The sequence below is a fragment of the Myotis brandtii genome, unplaced genomic scaffold (assembly GCF_000412655.1).
Source record: "Myotis brandtii unplaced genomic scaffold, ASM41265v1 scaffold8, whole genome shotgun sequence".
Taxonomy (NCBI): domain Eukaryota; kingdom Metazoa; phylum Chordata; class Mammalia; order Chiroptera; family Vespertilionidae; genus Myotis; species Myotis brandtii.
Genome location: NW_005371219.1, coordinates 12,022,501 through 12,028,789, shown reverse-complemented (window position 1 = coordinate 12,028,789; position 6,289 = coordinate 12,022,501). Strand labels below are relative to the sequence as shown.

Below are 6,289 nucleotides of genomic sequence, written 5' to 3'. Positions count from 1 at the left end.
GCAGATGCACTTCATTTACCAAAATTTTGACTCTGTGGAAAATGATAAATGCCTGTAATGATGTTCTATTTCTGCCCAAGTGAATTTGGAAGCAATGAATTCCACTTCTTCTCTGACAGTACATCATAGCATTGGGCAAAATATTTCAAAGATTAATAGCTTGTCAAGGAAAGCTCAAACTGATAAGAATTTTCTGTAAAATTATATATCCCTATGTTTAAAATTATTTCATGCAAAAGTGTGAAGAACTGCAGAAGGTGCATATAATATTTTAAATAAATATGGAAAGTGTCAATATTTCATTTAAACCTTTCATGAAGAATGGCGGTGAAAAGTTAAAATAGAACTCTACACTCAAGTGATATTTTAAAGATTGCAAGTCAAGTGCAGCAGCTTGGAATCACCGGCTGACAAACTGGCATGAAGAATCAAAAGAGATCTTACAGAAAGTATGACAACTTTGCAGAGAGGTTAAATTAAAATCTATCAGCATGTAAAAATGAAGATTTCTTTTTATTCTATGGATGGAACCTGCTGGTGAACTTAAAAAATTAAAAATGTTGATGCAAGCAGAAAAGTCTATAGGACACTGACCCAGATTGCCTGAAATTTGAGAAATTTACCCAGGTACTGGAATTACTCATAAGAATATAGAATACAATATTAATACTAACGTTATCACTTTAACTCTACAGAAGCAGAAATAGGCTCATTCTTGTAATCTCTTATAAGAAATCAATGCATCTGGAGGTAATAGAAATGCAAGTGTAAATTCTGGATTAAGAAATAAATTCAGCATTCTCGAAATGTAAGTATAAGTTGAAAAAGAAGTGTATGAGATAACCCAAAGTCGAAGAGAACAATCTTCTTACTTAATCATCCTCTCAAAAATGTCTTCATAAGTACATTTCTTTTTCTCTTCACATTTTCAAGATCATGATTACTGCAAGACCAAAGTGGATATGCAGCAAGTTACAATTCAAAATGCAATACCAATTGATTTGGTTCAGGCTGCGATAACAGAAATAATAGAAACTGGGTGGCTTAAACAAAAGATATTTATTTCACAGTTCTGGAGACTGAGAAGCCTGAGATCAATGTGCCCATAATGTGGTATCTGGTGAGGGCACTCTTCATGGTTTTTATTTTCTCATTGTATCTTCACATTGGAGAGAGAGAGAGAGAGAGAGGGAGAAAGCACGCAACCTCTAGAGAGAGAGAGAGAGAGAGAGAGAGGGAGGGAGAAAGCACGCAACCTCGACCTCTGTCTGGTCTCTTCTTACAAAGGCACTAATTCCATCATATGGGTTCCACTCTTGTTAACTAATTACCTATCAAAGGCTCCATCTTCAAACGTTATTACATTAGAGATTACAGTTTAACATGTAAATTTTGGGAGGACACAAACATTTAGTCCCTAACACCAATCTATAATAATAAAAGCATAATATGCTAATTAGACCGGATGAACAAAGCCAGTGCTGTGTGGGAAGCCCAGGTCGTGGGTGCCTGCCAGCAGCTGGAGGGAAGCTCGGGTCCCAGGCGCCTGCCTGTGGCCAGAGGGAAGCCTGGGTCCTGGGTGCTAGAGGGAAGCCAGTGCTGGCAGCCAAGGGAAGGAAGACCTACTCTTGCACAAATTTTGTGCATCGGGCCTCTAGTAAGTTCATAAATGGTATACACTCCATTTTGTGCTTTCTTTGAAAACTAAAGCTTTTAGTTTTTAATTTATTGTGGTAACATTGCTAACAAGATTATATAAGTTTCAAATGTACATTTCTATGATACATGATTTGTATTATTGCATTGTGTGCCCACAACCCAAAACCAAATAATCTTCCATCACCATATATTTGGCACCCTTTGCCATTTACTACCTCCTCACCCCCTTCCCTCTGGTAACCACCATACTGTTGTCTGTCTAGAGTTTCAGTTTTATATCCCAAACATGAGTCAAATCATATGGTTCTTAGCTTTTTCTGACCAACTTATTTCACTTAGCATCTAATATTCTCAATGTTCATCCATGTTGTCACAAATGGCAGTATTTCACCTTTTCTTTCTTTTTCAAATTTACATCATTTTGTATTTAAGCACTGATTTTACAAAATGTGATATAAAGGTGAACTAAATTTTCAGCTTAATCTGTTTACCCGCAAAGTACATTATACCTAAGATGTATATAAGATTTTACATGCATTTTGAAAGAAATCACAAAGAAGCAGCTGCTTTTTCAATAAAGTTGGCCAGTTTCACGTCTCTTTTGGTCAGCTGACCACAGTCATGCGAGGTGAGAGTTATCTGGACCTTGTTGTAGGCATTGAACCATTCTGGGTGATGATTCATCTTCTCTGCTTGTAGAGCAACTCGGGACATAAAGCCAAAGGCCTTGTTAAAAATTTTGAAGATGGCATCTCTCTCTCTTAATTCTGACCATCCTGCTGCTTTAAGGTCGAGTACAACTTGGTTCCTCTCCTCTGTTTTCAACACGTGAGCATCTGCTGACATGGCCGCGAGGTGCGGTTCCAACTCACAGCGCCGCCAACAACCTCATCTTTTCTTATGGCTGAGGAGCATCCCCTTGTATGTAAGTACCACATCGTCTTTATCCAATCATCTATTGAAGGACACTTTGGTTAACTCCATTCCTTGGCCACCGTGAACAATATTGTAATGAACACCAGGATGCACATATCTTTGCCAATATATGTTTTCAAGTTTTTCAGTTAGATACCTAAAAGAGGGATTGCTGTGTCATATGGTAACTCTACTCTTAATTTTTGGAGTAACCGCTACTGCTTTCCATAGTGCTGTACCAGTTTCTTTTCCTGCCAGCCATGAATGAAGGTTCTTTTTTCCCTGCAACCTCTCCAACCCTTGTTATTACCTATCTTATTGATAATAATCATTCTAAGAGAAGTAAAGAAAAAAATAAATAAATGAATGAGACTATATCAAGTTAAAAAGCTTTTGCACAGCACAATAAAACTACAAGGATTGAGAAAAAGAAAGAGACAACAAAAGGAATTGAGAAAAAAAAAGAGAGAGAGAGAACTCATGAACTTGGACAACCATATTGTGATTGCAAGGGGAAGGCGACTGGTTGGAGGTGAAAGAGGGCACAGAGGGGATAAATAATGATGGAAAATATAAAATAAAATAAAATTTTAACAAAGGCAACTAATTGAATGAGAGATATTTGCAAACAACAGCTCTGACAAGGGGTTAATATCCAAATTATATTAAAAACACATACAGATCAACATCAAATAAACAACCCAATGAAAAAATGGGCAGAGGACCTGAACAGACACTTTTCACAAGAAGACATACAAATGGCCAACAGATATATGTAAAGATATTCAACTTCACTAGCTGTTAGGGAAATGTAAATCAAAACTACAATGAGATAATTCCCCCAAAGCTATTATTGGGAATCAAAGAATAAACCTGCAAACAAGAAACAGGGGTGGAAAAATGCTTTAAATTTGATGTCATCTGAACCTATACATTGCTCTGGGCAGTAAGAGGACATACTAGTACAGATGGCCATTAGACATATGAAATGGTTCTCAGCCTCACTAATCCTCAGAGAAATGCAAAATAAAACCACAATAAGATATTATCTCATATCTGTCATAATGGTATAATCAATAAATCAACAAAAGGCAAGTATTGGTGAGGATGTGGAAAAAGCGAACCCTTGTGCACTGTTGGTGGGAATGCAGATTGGTGCAGCCACTGTGGAAAGCAATATGGAATTATCTCAACAAATAAAAATGGAACTGCCTTATGACCTAGCAATTCTACTTCTGGAAATATATCCAAAGAAACCCAAAACACTAATTTGAAAGAATATAAGCACCCCTATGTTCATTGCAGCATTATTTACAATAACCAAGATTTGGAAATAGTCTAAGTGCCCATTAATACATGAGTGGATAAAAAAGTTGTGGCACATTTACAGGATGGAATACTACTCATCTACAAAAATAAAAAAGCAGGAAATCTTAGCTTTAATGGTAGCATGGATGGACCTGGAAAGTTTTATGCTAAGTGAAATAAGCCAGTCAGAGAAAAACACATACCATATGGTTTCACTTGTTTGTGAAATCTAATGAACAAAATAAATTAACAAAGTGGAGACATACTCATGGATACAGAGAACAGACTGACAACTCTCAGAGGGGAGAGTGTTGGGAGCTGGGTGAGAAGAGTGAAGGGATTAAGCAAAGAAAATAAAACAGACTCATGGACACAGAGAATAGTATGGTGATTACCAGAGAGAAGCAAGGTTGGGGGTATATGGAAGAAGATAAAGGGAGGATAAATGGTGATGGAAGAGACTTGACTTGGAGTGGTAAACACACAATACAATACTATACCAATGATGTGTTGTACAATTGTATACCTGAACCCTGTATAATTTTATTAACCAATATCACCCCAATAAATTCAATAAAATCTATATATATAAAAGCCTAAGCAACCGAACAATGGGTTGACTGGTCACGATGACACACACTGACCTCTAGGGGACAGACACTCAACACAGAGGATTGGGCTCTCTCCTGTCTGGATCAGGCCTACGGGGAATCAGGCCAAAACCAGCTCTCCGACATCCCCTGAGGGCTCCTGGATTGCGAGAGGGTACAGGCAGGCCAAGGGACCCCACCAATGCATGATTCTGTGCACTGGGACTCTAGTTAAAGTAATAATAATAATAAAAGTTAATAAATTATATCTATATAAACCATTTATGTTTGCAGCATAAAAATCTGTGAGTGCCCTTAAAATTAATGCTACTTTGGAAATAAATATAATCATATTTATGTATGAGAAATCCATTATAATGTGATAGTATCTATCCCATTAATATTATATCTAAACAAATGATTTTGAGTGTTCACTCACTCCACAAATACTCATATTATCTTTTTAAAAACATTTTCCTGCATTTTAATTCATACTCAAAATATGAAACATACTACAAAATAAATAAAATCTAATCCAGCTTAAAAAGATATTCTGCCAAAATAGCTGTATATATAAATTCTATTTTGGAATCAATTTCCAGGCTCATATGTCTAATTGTGGATATTAGATGTGAAAGGAGAGAGGTAGTTTCTTCACATATGCACACCACTTAATCTCCTCCCTGTGACTATGTTTACTTACAATGTGTTGTCCCCCCATATTTTTGTCATGGGGGGGGGTTATATAATGCACTCTCTTGTTAAAGACATCATATATAAAAAGCAATAGCCACAAATAAATGGAAAATATGTCATAATGTTGCAAAGGATTGGTGAGCCCAAGGTTATCTTTCCCTGCAGAAAGAATTTAATACCTATCAAAGTTTCTCTTTCTCTACCTAAGTGCAAAGTTTTTCTTTCTCTATCTTAAAGATATGAGCAAAAGCTCCATGTGTGGCTTTTCTTCTTTAATAATATTCCCATATACACTGAAAAATCATCAAAGTTAATATGGGTTCTAAAGCATTGTTTTTTATGCTTTGCAAATGTCTCTTATTTAAAGATACATCTCTGAGAAGAAATGGCTGCAAATTGGTAGAAACCAGGGTTCCTTTAAAAAAGGAAACATACTAATTTAAGTCCTTCAGATGTTCATGCTCAGTGAATTAATACGAAAAAGTGGTTTTAAAAATGTGATATATTGGGTATAAAGTATATTGGCTTACAATAAAAATTATCTTAGAGCTCTACTGAGTTACCTTTTGTAAGTGTATCCTTAATACATTTCTACATCTGCCCATCCAGTGTTGCTCAGTGGTTGAGCACTGACCTGTGAACCAGGAGGTTCACTGTTCCATTCCTGGTCAGGGCACATGCCTGCAATGTGGATTGCAGGCTTGATCCACAGTGAAAGGTGTGCAGGAGGCAGCTGATCATGATTCTTTCTCATCATTGATATTTCTATCTCTTCTCCCTCCCCTTTCCTCTCTGAAATCAATAAAAATGTATTTTTTAAAAACTGTTTAAACAGTTTTACATCTAATTATTTTCATGAAATAATTCTAGATTACCAGACCCATTTTCCTCACCTTTCCTCACCCACACAGGACTCTGTCCATGTGCCTGGTATAATTCTGAGTATATGAATATAGTCATCTAATTTGCCCATGAATTGTAAAAAATAAAGTCAATAAACATAATTAAATTAGTAACTGGTTTATGAAGCCAACAAACCTCAATTCTCCATGCCATTAAAATGTGCATGTTTGAGTGTATTTCAGTAACTTGTAGATATTCCCATTCTTATAAAATGATTT

General features: G+C 36.2%; 1 pseudogene; it reads right to left on the bottom strand.

Moving 5' to 3' along the window:
* Positions 1 to 2,208: 2,208 nt before the first annotated feature.
* LOC102262560 lies at positions 2,209 to 2,534 on the bottom strand (annotated as a pseudogene).
* Positions 2,535 to 6,289: the final 3,755 nt, after the last annotated feature.